The sequence below is a fragment of the Hylobates moloch genome, unplaced genomic scaffold (genome assembly GCF_009828535.3).
Source record: "Hylobates moloch isolate HMO894 unplaced genomic scaffold, HMol_V3 SCAFFOLD_9, whole genome shotgun sequence".
NCBI lineage: Eukaryota > Metazoa > Chordata > Mammalia > Primates > Hylobatidae > Hylobates > Hylobates moloch.
In genome coordinates, this window is record NW_026652284.1 from 83246725 (window position 1) to 83262331 (window position 15607).

At 44.7% G+C, this 15607-nt stretch overlaps 1 long non-coding RNA gene across 3 annotated transcripts in view; it reads left to right on the forward strand.

The window, feature by feature from the left end:
• LOC116813493 (uncharacterized) overlaps positions 1–15607 on the forward strand; it is a 70155-nt gene that overhangs the window by 22517 nt on the left and 32031 nt on the right. For 2 of the 3 annotated variants that reach the window (XR_009214802.1, XR_009214800.1), the window contains exon 5: positions 13275–13403. This is a non-coding gene — a long non-coding RNA (uncharacterized LOC116813493). Of the gene's footprint in view, positions 1–13274; positions 13404–13869; positions 14081–15607 lie in introns of those variants that run through there. The other variant, XR_009214801.1, reaches the window with a different exon arrangement.

Here is a 15607-nt window from a genome sequence, read left to right on the forward strand (position 1 = left end):
TGGAGATCTGTAGTTATAATAAAGTATTTTATTTCTAAAAATATGCATAATACTTGCCTGTGTCATGGGCTTCATGAAGAATTCCAGTTACTAGCTGAAAGTTTAATTGCAGGGTTTGGGGCTCAAGATGTTACTTATCCTCATGGGCAGTACCTGGTACTTCCCCACTGTAAAATATGCTAGCTCAGGTCACAAGGAACTTTGAGTGCTAGGATAGTACCACATGGTCCAGTTCCCCAGAACTTCTTCCCAGTGTCTCCATAGCCACTCACACAGCCTGAGCAGGTCTTGCCACTGGCAGCTCTCTTCCCTTACTTCCTCCAGGCCAGGGGTTGGCCTGATTCTGCTTAGAGCCTGCATGCGGCTCCCTCAGAGCCTTGGGGTGGCCGATCTTTGCTGCTTCCCAGAACCACCTTGTACTCTTCCATGCAGAGCCCTGTTGAGTCACCATGCCTTCCTCCAGCTGCTGCCACAGACCACATGGCTTCTGTCTCAATTCACTCTGAAAGAGAAAAGTACGTTATGCAAACTAGGTCTGAGCATGAGAGCACAACCCCCTTCCTCCCCAACACAGAGAAGCACACTGGGGGCTCCTCGTGTAATTTAGAGGTTAACTAACACATCATGTTGCAACTGTGCCTATGTGAAAAAGAAATGGAAGGAGGAACCAGGTTTGGAGCTGATTCACTGCTGCAAGGGCTTACCTTCAGTCTGACCTGTGCAGTAAGACTGAGAGAAGCACCAAGGGTATGGCTGGAAAAGATCATAACATTAAAACTATTTTACTATAGTGATGATAGCTACCATTGTAGTGATATGCGATAATAGTAACAATGAAGTCTTTACTATATGCCATACTGTGTGTTAAATCTTTTATGTATGTTGTATATATAATACATGTAAAGCCTTGTTGTTGTTGTTGTTTTTGAGACATAGTTTCACTCCGTTGCCCGGGCTGGAATGCATTGGCATGATCTCAGCTCGCTGCAACCTCCACCTCTCAGGTTCAAGCAATTCTCCTGCCTCAGCCTCCCGAGTAGCTGGGACTACAGGCACCTGCCACCACACCCAGCTAATTTTTTTGTATTTTAGTAGAGCCGGGGTTTCAATGTGTTGGCCAGGCTGGTCTTGAACTCCTGAGCTCAGGCAATCTGCCTGCCTCAGCCTCCCAAAGTGCTAGGATTACAGATGTAAGCCACCACACATAGCCCATGTAAAGCCTTTAACATAGTGCCTGGCACAAAGTAAGTGCTCAATAAAAAATAATCATAACATTATTATTTCGTTTATCTTCACAACCATCCCGAATTATTTGCCAAGCCTTTGCTCTTCAGTCAGTCGTTCCTTTAGGAAATGTTTATTGAGTCTGTACTATATACCCAGCACCATACATACATACATATATATATATATATTTTTTTTTTTTTTTTTTTGAGATGGAGTTTTGCTTTTGTTGCCCAGGCTGGAGTGCAATGGCTCGATCTCGGCTCACTGCACTCTCTGCCTCCCGGGTTCAAGCAATTCTGCAGCCTCAGCTTCTCAAGTAGCTGGGAATACAGGCGCCTGCCACCACGCCTGGCTAATTTTGTATTTTTAGTAGAGATGGGGTTTCACCATGTTGGTCAGGCTGGTCTTGAACTCCTGACCACAGGTGATCCGCCTGCCTCGGCCTCCCAAAGTCCTGGGATTACAGGCGTGAGCCACTCCACCCAGCCTTCCCAGCACTATATTAGGCGCTGGGGATACTTAGAAGAGTGAATGCCCTTTCAGACATGGGTTCCAATCTGGCTTAACCACTATCTTTCTGGGTAACTTTGAGCATGCTTCTTAAGCTTTCTAAGCCTGAGTTTATTCAACTGTTAAATGAGTACAATAATTTCTATGTCATAGGATTGTTGATAGGACTAGAAACACATGCAAAGGTCTTAGCTCAGCTCAGTGTTCATATAAGGAGAAGCTCCTCAGTCAGGCCTGCTGGCTCATGTCTATGATCCCAACACTTTGGGAGGCTGAGGCAGGTGAATCAATTGAACTCGAGAGTTCGAGACCAACCTGGGTTACATGGCAAAACCCTATCTTTACAAAAAATACAAAAATTAGCTGGGTGTGGTAGTGCCTGCTTATAGTCCCAGCTACTCAGGAGGAGGAAGCTAAGGTGGGAGGATTTCTTGAGCCTGGGAGGTGGAGGTTGCAGTGAGCCAAGATTGTGCCACTGCACTCCAGCCTGGGCAACAGAATGAGCCTGTCTCAAAAAAAAAAAAAAAAAAAAAAATCAAGCTGGGTGCGGTGGTTCATGCCTGTAATTCCAGCACTTTGGGAGGCTGAGGCAGGCGGATCAGGAGGTCAGGAGATTGAGACCATCCTGGCTAACACGGTGAAATCCCGTCTCTACTAAAAATACAAAAAATTAGCTGGGCATGGTGGTGGGCGCCTGTAGTCCCAGCTACTGGGGAGGCTGAGGCAGAAGGTGAACCCAGGAGGTGGAGCTTGCAGTGAGTTGAGATCACGCCACTGCACTCCAGTCTGGGCAAGAGAGCAAGACTCCGTCTCAAAAAAAAAAAAAATTATTTACTATAGAACTTGTATATGTATTCTTGAAAAAGAATCCAAAGGGAGAACCTCTTCCCAGGGTCACAGAGTGATCAGTGCCACAGCTTGGACTTGGAGCGTTAGCTTGTCTGCCATCTTCCTACTGCATCAAAGCAGAGATTGCCATGTGATTGCCCAGTGTGATTGAAAGTTTGAAGTCTGTATTTCTCTGAAAACTTTGGTGTATCTAGATTCTGTATGTCTCTTGGACAGATGAAGAGCTGCTGTGCACAGAAGGGAGTTTTTTTTTTTTTAATTGAGGAGTCTAACTCAAGAATAAATTCAAGGCCAGGCGCAGTGGCTCACGCCTGTAATCCCAGCACTTTGGGAGGCTGAGGTGGAAGGATCACCTGAGGTCAGTAGTTCAAGACCAGCCTGACCAACGTGGTGAAACCCTGTCTCTACTAAAAATACAAAAATGAGCTGGGGGTGGTGGTGTGTGCCTGTAGTTCCAGCTACTCAGGAGGCTGAGGCACAAGAATCGCTTGAACCTGGGAGGTGGAGGTTGCAGTGAGTTGAGATCGTACCACTATTCTCCAGCCTGGGCAACAGAGCGAGACTCCATCTCAAAAAAAAAAAAAAAGAAAGAACAGAAAAGAAATTCGGATCCTTTAGAAATCTTCAGACACTTGGCATAACACGAAGTTAAAACAACACCCCACTTAGTTCTATGATATTTCTGATGAAAAAGTAAGAAATATGAAGCCACAGAGCGAAACAAATATTTTTAAAAACCTCCTGAAGAGACTTTTTTTCTTTGTTGATTATCATCCAGAGACAACATTTGTTTGAAACTCTGAACAGAATCAGTTTGTAGGGATGAAACCCTCATTCTTCCCTGCCAGGGCCCAGACTTTCCATATCTCGTACTCTGAGAACCTTAAAGTCTTGAAATGCTTTGCAGTCCCAGCGAAGAAGCTAAAATCAAAACTGATTTGGGGTAAAACCATTTACTTTCTGACCTCTTTGTATTCTTCAGAGAATTTTTATATGCTTGTTTATTTTCTTAATGTCTCTTGGTTATGTTTTTTCCTGTTTTGGTTTCATATATGAAATGTTCCATCTGTGTATTCATTTTCTGGATTTATTCCCTAGAATTTTAAGTAAGAGTGTTTCTCAAACTTTTTTTTTTTACTCCAACCCACAATAAGAAATATATTTTGCATGTTAACCTAAATACACATATATTTACATATATATCTAAAACAAGTTTCATGAAATAATACTCTTGCAATGAGGTATGCACTATGGTTTTTTAAAATTCTATTCTACTTTATGTATACAAAAGTTGGGACAGAGGTTCAGGAGCAGGGAAGGAATGAATAGGTAGAACACGGCACTTTTAGGGCAGTGATAGATGCATGACATTATACATTTATCAAACCCCACAGAACTGTACAACAAAAGAGTGAATCCTAATGTAAACTGCGGACTTATTATTTTTTAAGACAGGGTCTCACTCTGTCACCCAGGCTGGAGTATAGTGGCACAATCTTGGCTCACTGCAACCTCCACCTCCTGGATTCAAGTGATTCTTGTGCCTCAGCCTCCTGAGTAGCTGGGATTACAGGTGCATGCTACCATGCCAAGCTAATTTTTATATTTTTAGTAGAGACAGGGTTTCACCATGTTACCCAGGCTGATCTCAAACTCTTGGCTTCAACTGATCTGCCTGCCTCGGCCTCCCAAAGTGCTGGGATTATAGGCGTGAGCCACCCACCATGCCTGGCCAAACTATGGACTTTGGTTAATGCTAGTGTATCAATATTAGTTCATTAATTGTATCAAATATACTTTCTGTGCAATTTTTGTGTTAACCTAAAATTGTTCTAGAGCATATTATAAATATTTGTAAAAGTAAAAAACAAAGTTGGTTTTAGTTTACTATCCATTAATGACTTGCTTTCCACGGTTTGAAAACTTGTGGCCTGGTCGGGAGTACCCTGGGTTTCTGTTAGGTTGGTGCAAAAGTAATTGCGGTTTTGCCATTAAATGGCAGTTACTTTTGCACCAACCTGATAACTACATCCCAGCCTCTGTCACTCTATAGAGGCTGGCCTTCACGAAGCCACAGAATAATGTCTCTCAGCTTTCTCATCTGAAAAATAGAGTGTTTGATCAGATGAATGCCAAAGTCCTTTCCAGATCCAAAATATTATAACTGTAAGTATAAATTCTCATTTTAAAATGTCTTAGAGTAAAAGAAAAGTCATGAAGCATGAATTGTAAATTATATGCATGTTATTTAGGCATGTTTTATGTTTTATAGGCATCAAATGGGTACTTTTCATCTTATTTAAAATAAGTAAAATGAAAAGTAATTGTTCTCCAGCAAAATATATAAATTACATTTTTCTCTGAGTTCCTGATTCAAGATCTCTGTGGAGGAAGAAAAATAAAGAGCACCTAGGAATGATACAAATGATACTTTCAATTTTGGCACTTGTCTGCCCTACTGCCATGTCCTGATGAGAGTATCCCTGAACTCAGTTCTCATTGGTCATTTGACATTTGCTGGGAGCATACTATGGGCGAGGTCTTATGCTGAGGGTGAGCCTAGTGGTGTCTCACTTCTTGTAGCTTGGGTCAGGGAATGGAAATCAGCTACTGTATCCCAGAACCTTCTTGCCTTCCCAGTCCCAAGGCCATGATGGGGAAGGCAGGTGCTGTGGGAAGAGTGTGTATAAGGTCTGATGGGGACAGACCTGGGGTGAATCTCAGTGGTGCTTCTCAACAGCTGTAGATCCCTAGGTAAGTTATCTAATCATCTACCCCACAGTGTTCTCAGATGAAAATGGGGGTAATACCCCATCTCATAGGAGTTTAAAAGGATTAAATAGGGAATGTAGCTATCATCTTGTGCCTGGAATTCTGCAAAGCATATGAAGGTACCCTTGGAACTTCCTTCCCATTTTTCATATTTGTTCTGCCACCTCTACACCCAGCCCCACTTTCTGCAACCAATTGTATTATAACCCCCTCCCAAACACTTAATGCATCCTCCCACTCATGTAATTTGTTTAACTTGTTTTCTATTTATTTATTTTGAGATGGGGTCTCTGTCAGCCAGGCTGGAGTGCTGTTGCACGATCTCAGGTCACTGCAACCTCTGCTTCTTGGGCTCAAGTGATCCTCCCACCTCAGCCTCCTGAGTAGCTGGGACCATAGGCACACACCATCATGCCCAGCTAATTTTTTGCATTTTTGGTAGAAACAGGGTTTCACCAGGTAGCCCAGGCTTGTCTTGAACTCCGGAGCTCGAGTGATCCGCGTGCCTCAGCTTCCCAAAGTGCTGGGATTACAGGTGTGAGCCACCGTGCTTGGCCTTACCTTATTTTCTAAGAACTGATGACCATAAGTAAGTTCTGGCACACACCACTTTGTATGCTTCCTCTGTCATCCCAACATGTCCGTGGAGATAAACCTCACTGACATGGAACCTCACTGACATGGAACCTCAGAGGCAGCTTGCAGAAGGAAGAATACATCACAACAAGATGGCAACATTCTTTAAGAGCTGCATTTCCAGTCCTCTGGTTTTGTTTCAGTGGGGCTGCTTTTAGGTTGATTGAATAACTAGCAGCAACGATAGTACCTAAATTATTAGTTAATGAAAGTCTGTAATTTGCTAGGCATGTGCTAACCAGTTTACATAAATTATCTCAAAGCCTCACAATAACCTTGAAAGGCTAGGTTTTCCCTTTCACAGATGAAGAAGTTGAATATTTGATTTATTTATTCATTAGGAAGAGATTTTTAAATAAAAATAATTTTTTTGTAGAGATGGGGATTCCCTGTGTTCCCCAGACTGGTCTTGAACTCCTGGGCTCAATCTATCCTCCTGCCTCAGCCACCGAAAATGCTGAGATTACAGGTGTAAGCTACCATGCCCAGCTAAGGAACAGATTTTAATGGATGCTTCTTATGTGAAAAACATGGGATTAGACACTGGGGATGGAAAACTGAATGACACAGAGTCCTTGCTCTTAGGAAATGTATGGTCTGTTGGGAAATCTGGCAGATCCACAGACAATTACAATCCTGGAGTAAACCTTGGGAAGGGTTAGAAGACACAGAAGATGGGCTGGGTGTGGTGGCTCACACCTGTAATCCTAGCACTTTGGGAGGCCAAGGCAGGCAGATTGCCTGAGCTCAGGAGTTCAAAACCAGCCTGGGCAACACGGTGAAACCCTGTCTCTACTAAAATACAAAAAATTAGCCAGGCATGGCAGTGTGCACCTGTAGTCCCAGCTACTCGGGAGGCTGAGGCAGGAGAATCGCTTGAACCCTGAAGGTGGAGGTTGCAGTGAGCCAAGATAATGCCACTGCATTCCAGCCTGGATGGCAGAGCAAGACTCCGTCTCCAAAAAAAAAAAAGAAGAAAACACAGAATATGACACCTGACCAGACTGAGGCTTGCATAGGAGGTAAGGATAGAAGCTGTATTAGTCCATCCTCACACTACTATGAAGAAATACCTGAGACTGGGTAATTTATAAAGGAAAGAGGTTTAATTGACTCACAGTTCTGCATTGCTAGGGAGGCCTCAGGAAACTTGCAATCATGGTAGAAGGCAAAAGAGAAGCAGGCACCTTCTTCACAGGGCAGCAGGACAGAGGGAGTGCAAGCTGGGGAAATGCCAGACGTTTATAAAACCATCAGATCTCCTGAGACTCACTATCATGAGAACAGCATGGGTGAAACTGCCCCTATGATCCAATTACCTCCACCTGGTCCCACCCTTGACACGTAGGGATTATGGGTATTATTGGGAATTACAATTCAAGATAAAGTTTTGGGTATAGACACAGCTGAACCATATCAGAAGCCTCAGATTAAACCTAGTTAATCTGAAGTCTGTCCCATACCTTCCCCAACCCCCACACCAGATTAACAAACCTAGAGCAATTCCTCCAAATCTCCATAAGTACTTTCCTGCCATCAGGAAATTACTAGTAAATACCAATGCCCAAGGACCATGTGAATCTTAACAGGACCCTCCCAGAGACAACATGTACTGAAGCTGGGAGGACCATATAGTTTATCACAAAAATGAAGACACTTTTGAGACTGAAAGGGGCCCTATTAACAATTATTCCAGGACAGCAGGTATAAACTAGATGTGTCCTGGCAACCTAGGACACAGGTTTAGGCTAAGTATAACCTAAGGGAAGGCCTGCAGTGAAAAGACTCAGGCTGAATGCTAACCAATGGGGAAAACACTGGGGGCAGTAGTTCCTTGACGTCCCTCAATCCTCTCCACTAAGCAGTGACATGGGCTTAAATCTGGGGCCTATTAAGCTCAGGGAGGCACTGCCTGACAGTGGACTGTGGGGGTGGGGGATGGTTGCTTTAGCAACAATCACAGAGGTCCCTTGGGAATTGTTACCAGGGTGAACTCACCAGCCAGGGGAATACCCCAGAAACAGCTGCCAGTGGGAGGAGGGCCAGCCTCACTGGTGATTGGAGTCCAGCAGTCCCAATGATTGGGAGTGCTGAGCCAAGCCCATGTCGTGCTTCGCTGATGCATGGCTGGGCTGAAGAAAGAGCTCTTTGAATTGTTCTTAGAAAAGAGTGGTGCCCAAAAGGCCAGGGCTCAAGAATGAGGCTGCCTCAAGCACAGTGCTTGGCAGGACACCAGGGCTGAAAGGTACAGTAAAGGCCTCCCAGAACCGCTTCTTGGAGCAGGGATTTGCATCACAGACTGGCCACTGCAAAGACAGATGGGAACTCACAGGTTTTGTGTGTGTGTTTGTGGTTCACTGCTGATGGACGCTTGTCAGAAGGCACCTGAGCGTTGGCCCAGCCTTCATGTGGAGAGAAAACCCAGACCTGTGTGAGCAGCAGGTACCTGAAGCAAGAGGAGCAAGGCCGTGCCCCCAGGGCTTTGTCAGAGGCTCCTTCCTTCCTGGAATCCAATTGCACAACCAGGAGCCAGAGGTCTTGGTGGCCGGATGTGGGTCTGATCCTGGTTCCATGGCCTCCCAACTGAGTGAATGAGATTATAATGATAAAATATAATTTACTGTGTACCTAGCACTGCCCTAAGCACTTTGTGTTTCTTATCTCATTTGCTCTTCACAGAAACTCTTGGTACTATTACTATACTCGATTTCTAGAGAAGAAAACTGTGGCATAGGATAGAGTTGGTTTGCCAAGGTCAGGACCTACACCTCACTGTGTGAGGCTAGAAACTGAGCACTGGACCCCCATCCTACACTGCCTGTTTCATGAATTGTAAAAGGGGGGATAAATGTAGCACCTCCTCCCTAGGGTGTTGTGATGTTCAAGTGGGATAATCCATTTACAGCATGGGCACAGTGGCTGCATGCAAAACAGTGGGAGCTGCTGTCAGTTTGATTAGTTCTGGCCTCTCTGCAGTCTTGCTACTCTGTTTCTTCTCAGCAGCCTTCAGACAATTTTCTTTTCTTTTTCTTTTTTTTTTTTTTGAGACGGGAGTCTCATTCTGTCGCCCAGGCTGGAGTGCAGTGGCGCAATCCCAGTTCACCAAACCTCTGCCTCCCTGTTCAAGTAGTTCTCTTGCCTCAGCTTCCCGAGTAGCTGGGATTACAGGTGCATGCCACCACACTTGGCTAATTTTTGTATTTTTAGTAGAGACTGGGTTTCACCATGTTGGCCAGGCTGGTCTTGAACTCCTGACCTCAAGTGATCCACCTCATGGCCTCCCAAAGTGCTGGGATTATAGGCGTGAGCCACCACGCGCAACCTATTAAGACAATTTTCTGTTTGAACTTCACAAGACTTTCAGCTTCTTGGTTTGGCACACATTGTCTATTTGTTGTGTGTGTGGAGAACAGTGGGCAGCAAAGATCAAAACCCTTAGGGGAGGGGGCAAGAGAGAGGATATGAGTGGGGATTCTCTGCTCCCCTGAACAGTATTCCAGGATTCCTTCACCAATTGAAGTTCAAGTTTGGTCCTCTGAGCAAAAAGTTTAGAGAAGTTCCTTTATGCATTTATTTAACTTTAGAATAAACATCTTTGTAGCAATAACAACAAAGTGAACACTCCTGGTTTTGTTCTTTTCTTTTATTTTTTTTCTTTTGTGGCTCTCATGCACACATGGAAAAACAACACAAAACAAAACCGGATGAACTGAAACCATTTCTCTATCCAAGGCTCCCATAGGTAAGAAAAGGAAAGATTTTTCCTTCTTGGGCAGGGTTAGATGGTGTTGGTGGGGGGGAGTTGGGAGGGAATGGTTCCACCATCCTGTTCCAAAGCTCCAATTCCCCTCCAATACCAAAGCTGAGTTACCCAAGAGAAGCCCCAGGGAAATTTGCTCCCTGTATACCGAGGGGATTCATGAATCTCTCCTCAAGGTAGAGATCATCAAGGATGTGCCCAGCCACTCTGTGGAGAGAAGCTGCTACTCACAAAGAACATGCGTGGTGGATTTCCAACTTGGAACTTACATGTGGGGAGGCTCTGGGACTCCTTCCTTTATTCCTTTTCCAGCCCTACTAGTCTCAGATGCATGTTGCCTGGTCACTGAGGGAGCTTCAGGCCCAAGGACCATATCTGCTTATACTTACCCACAGTGTTTTACTTGCTCTAGCCTGGATGTCAGCATTCCAGGACCACTGAGGGAGGGAGAGAGCAGAGAGGGCTGGGTCAAGTGGGCAGCTTCCAGGAACACCCTGGGAGACCTGTGGAGAGCTGGGCTGTACTAGAGTCTGGGCACAGCAGCTCTTCCGAACTGCAGACCCGCTCCCTCCCTTTAGTATTGTCCTGGCTCCGTAGGCTTGAGGATTAAAGGCATGAAAAGAGTTCACAAGCCAGTGGCTTAAGACTTCTCTTGATGTTCCCAGACAGCTCTGTTCAGAGGCATTAGCTATCAGAGAGAATACTCTTCAAGATTTGAAGCTGTGGCATGGTTTGCTCGTCCAACCTTCTTTACTCCCATATTTGGCCTTTGCAGTTGACAAGTAGAGCTGGTTTGCCTTCCTCCAAAAATGTCCATGGAGAGGAGCAAAGAAGGCCTAGGAACAATGAAGGGAAAGGGAAATGAAAAAGGGGAAAGCCAATACCAAAGTAACGGGTTAGGAAAGTTTCCAAGGAAGGTTGATCTGAATGAAAAAAAAAAAAAACAAGTTTTGTTTTTAGAGCAGATAATGTATCTCTGTGTGCTTATATATTACAGCCTCACTTAGAAATGCCACAGGGGGCTGGGTGTGGTGGCTCACGCCTGTAATCCCAGTACTTTGGGAGGCTGAGGAGGGTGGATCAACTGAGGTCAGGAGATCCAGACCAACCTGGCCTACATGGTGAAACCCCGTCTCTACTAAGAATACAAAAATTAGCCAGGCGTGGTGGTGCGTGCCTGTAGTCTCAGCTACTCGGGAGGCTGAGGCAGGAGAATCACTTGAACCAGAGAGGTGGAAGTTGCAGTGAGCTGAGATCTCACCATTGCGCTCAACCCTGGGCGACACATCAACTTTCATAAAGCCAGGCAGGTGGAACTTAACACTTCCTGGTGAAAAGGACTTTGTGGGGTGAGGTTCTTGGACTGCTGTCCCAGGGAACTCCTGGGAGAAAGATCTGGTTCACCTGAGACTGGTGGAAAGCAACCTGTGCTAAAAACTTGCTTTCAGCCAAGAAAGCCAGGATTTGGCTAAGATAAGCATGGGCACGTTTGACCCTTTTGTGTCTTTCATTTGATATTAACATAGCTAGACAAGAGGGAGAAGGCTGACCTCAAAGTGATAAGGTCTATTTCCTTTAGAACTAGAGGACCCAAAGATCTCTTTGTTTTGTTTCTGCCTGGAAGACAAGTAGAGCTCATTCCAGTTCTGTAAAAGGTCACCAAATACCCTGCAGTCTTGTTGTAATAACTGTTTCTGTGAACTTGCTTCAGAGGAAGAAAACATACTATTTAATACTGACCAAATACACCTGGGGTTGTTTTCTGCTTCTTGTTGTTTGTTGTTTTGTTTTGCAACAGCAGATAATGATCAGTTTAGAGTCTGGTTTCCCTGGTGCCAAAAACAAATCCTAGTACCTCCTGTTTCTGGCTCAACTGTCCCCAGCCGCCTCAAGTGATCCAATTGGAACACAGAGAACAGAGAACAACTGACTTCCCCTTCCCCTGGGTGGTGCCGTTAGAGTTCTTTCCCAGATCACACACAGTATCTGAGACTCTGCCATGGAGGAATCCACTCTGTGGGGACCTTCTCCTTTCCAGTCCCCAACCCGAATTTCTTCACAAAGTAGCAATAATTAGTTCCTAGGGTACATGGTGCTTTGCAGTCGGCACAGCTGAAATGGCTAGTCACAAGATGGTTTGTAATTTTAAATATACCTGTGCCCCACCCAGATTTCAACACGTTAGTAATTATTCCACTCCTACAACCTGGTGACTGGGAGGAAGGAGAGAAGAGGAGTCAGGATTCAAAAGAGCAGCTGCAGGGCTCAGATCTGCTGTCCCCTGCCTGCTAATAATAGCTCCCATTTTAGCCAGCGCTCACTCTGCCAGGTATGTGCTAAGCAGTTCTCCTTTGTTGCCTCTGATCCCTGAGACAGCTCTGGAAGATGCAGGTGATTCCTATTTTGATTATGGGGGAACTAAGGCTTTGAGAAATGGAGGAATTTGCCTAAACTCGAAAGCCAGTAAAAACTGAAAGCAGGGCTGAACTTCCTTCTGGTTCTCAAGCACTGCGCTTTTCATTCTCACACTGTACTGCTGCTTCAAGCTGATGAATTTAGCAAGAGTGGGTACCAGGAAATGCCAGTGAGACAGGAAGGGAACAACTGCCAAAATGCCAAACCAAAAGGGGTTTGAAACCTGAGAGTTGGCAGTTCACCACTGCAAAACCACGGGGCTGCGTGAAGGTATTCATGGGACACCAAGTGGTATCACTAGCAGCGGACTCTGCGTGCTTACTTAGAGCATAAAAGGATAGCACCCTTGGCCATTGCCTGACGTGAACTCGGTTTGGAAATTGCAGAGGTGTGGAGAGCCATGGATGGGTTTTATAATTTATTCTAATGTAATCTCTGTACTAAAGTCTGTTTGAAAAAAAATAATGAAGTTGATGTTGCTTAAGTTATATGCAAATGTAAACTGGTCTTCCTTCAAGATGTTTGGAATGGAATGAATGCCCTTCCCCTGGGTACCTCCCAATACCTACCCTCAAAAGAGCTCCAGTAAGGCTTCCTTATCTTTCCTTACCCTGCTTCCTGCACTGCTGCTGCAGGTGTCTCTGGGTGATTGTGGGGGAAACCACTGTGGTTAAGCACCAACACCAAGACATGGCGCCGAGCTATCTTCTCCCTCACCACACAGCCAGGCAGGCTGCTTGGTGGATTTGGGGTCACCCTCTCCATCTGTCTCTCCCTGATAGTTACATTTCTCTTCCATCACTGTGTGTTTGGCAGTGGATGAAACTAGAGCATTACATACATTTTTTAAAATTTATTTTTTTCTCTTACTGATCTGAATGGGTAGATGAAAATTACATACATTTTTAAGAGAGCACTTACTATATGCCAGGCATTGTTCTAAGTCCTGTACACATCTTAACTCTTATCCTCATAAAATGGCACAAATTATCTCCATTTTATAGATGATAAAAATTGGGGCCCACAGAAGTTAAGTAACTTGCCCATGTTACGCAGCTGATGAGTAGGAATCTAGGCTGCTTAATCCTTTGCTTCTCTTCCACAGTGGTTCTAGCGTGAGTCAGAGTGTTCATTCAGACATCTCTTCCTGGGCATGCTAGCCCTATCCATGGTTGGGTTGCTGCTGCTATAACTGGCTTTTGGCTGCAACACTGAAATTATATCAGGTTCCCAGGTAAGTGTGTTGCTATTTTAGGTGGTCAAGGATAATATCGCAGAGTGCTGTTGATATTCTCCACAGGGTGGCTCTGAACGATTCACCTTCCTCTGGGACACCCTCTTCACTTGCTTTGTATCTGGGCACTGTGACTCAGTTTCTAAGGTTATCACCTACGAGTGCCAGATACCTTTGGTGGTGTCATTGCCTATTCGTAGAACACGCCATCAGCCATCCTGGAAAGGCATACAGCAGAACACCATAAGAGGAGCAGTATTTGGGGTCACTCCCCAAATGACCCCACAGGAACATGCCAATTCCAGAGCTTAAGAGGGAACTTGGAGGGAGTGAGGATAATAATAGCTAATGCTTATTAAGCCCTTACAATATGCCATCTCTGGTCTAAGCACATTCTGGGAACTACCTCATTTAATCCTCACCTCAACCAGCTGATGCAGATCCTATTATTATCCCCCATTGGCAGATGAAAATGAGGCACAAAGAGGGCACATGATTTCCCACAATCACCAGGCTCATAAACAGGGGATCCAGGATTCCAACACAGCCAGCAGCTTCAAAGATTGGGCTCAAACATCATGCTACAACTGACCCCTGAACCCATGTCCTTCCCTGCGCTTTGTTTTGGGGCAATGAGGACTTTCAGCTATCTTATTGCCATCTCGTTTTCAGCCTTGAAGGAGCCCTTAGAAATAAAGTGAAAAGAAAACCTCGTCTGAAACAACTGCCAAATCCCAATTAAGGAACACGGTTGGGAGGAGAGAGGGTGGGGGCAGGATCTGACCAGGTTGTAATTCAGTAACTGATGTCTCTAATTGATCACTGAGAGGAAGAAGCAGGAATGGCCTTCTCAGTCAGCATTCATAGTGGCAGGAGAATCCAGGATCTGTTCTTGACCTTCTTGTTCTGGAAATGAGACTTAAGCCCTGTTCATCCTTTGACTCCCACACTACCCTACTGGACTCTCCTTGCCACATGTTGCTGCTGATTGCTCACCCCCATTTCTAAGACACTGACAGGAAGGAAGGGTGTCTCCCAGCTGGCAGCATAGGTTTCATTTTAGCATCCGAAAAGCCGAGCATCACCACTCCGATTGCTGTTAATTATAACATTACTACTTTATTTTGGATGACGTTTAAAAAGTTATGCAAAGGCCAGGCATGGCCAGTCATGGTGGCTCATGCCTGTAATCCCAGCACTTTGGGAGGCTGAGGCGGGCAGATCACCTGAGGTCAGGAGTTAGATACCAGCCTGGCCAACATGGCGAAACCCCGTCTCTATTAAAAATACAAAAATTAGCTAGGTGTGCTGGCACACACCTGTAATCCCAGCTACTTGGGAGGCTGAGGCAGGAGAATTGCTTGAACCTGGGAGGCGGAGGTTGCAGTGAGCCAAGATTATGCCACTGCACTCCAGCTTGGGCAACAGAGAGAGGCTCCATCTCAAAAAAAAGTTATGCAAAGATATTTGCAAATATATCTGATAAGGGATTAATATCCATAATACATAAGGAACTACAACTCAACAACAACAAAAAATTGGATTAAAAGATGGGCAAAGTATCCTGCACATGTACCCCTGAACTTGAAGTAAAAGTTGGAAATTTTTTAAAAAAGGGCAAAGTAGTTGGGTGTGGTGGTGCATGCCTGTTGTCCCAGCTACTCGGGAGGTCACGGTGGGAGGATCACTTGAGCCCAGGAATTCAAGGTTGTAGCGATCTATGATCATGTCATTGCACTCCAGCCTGGGTGACAGAGTAAGACCCCATTTCTGAAAAAAAACAATGGGTAAATAATTTGAATAGACATTTCTTCAAAGAAGATATACAAATGGCCAATAAGCATATGAAAAGATGTTTAACATCACTAGTCACCAGGGAATTTCAAATCAAAACTACAAAACCCATTAGGATGACTGTTATCAAAAAATGAAAAATAACAAGTATTGGCAAGGATGTGGAGAAATTGAAACCCTTGTACATTGCTGGTGGAAACGCCACCTGGTTACAGCCACTGTGGGAAATAGTTTGGCTATTCTTCAAAAAGGTAAACAGAATTACCATAAGATTCAGCAATTCCACTTCTAGATATATATCCAAAAGAACTGAAAGCAGGTATTCAGAAAATGTACATTCACATTCATAGCAACATTATTCACAACAGCTTAAAGGTTATTGAGAAACAACCCAAATGTCCATCAATAGA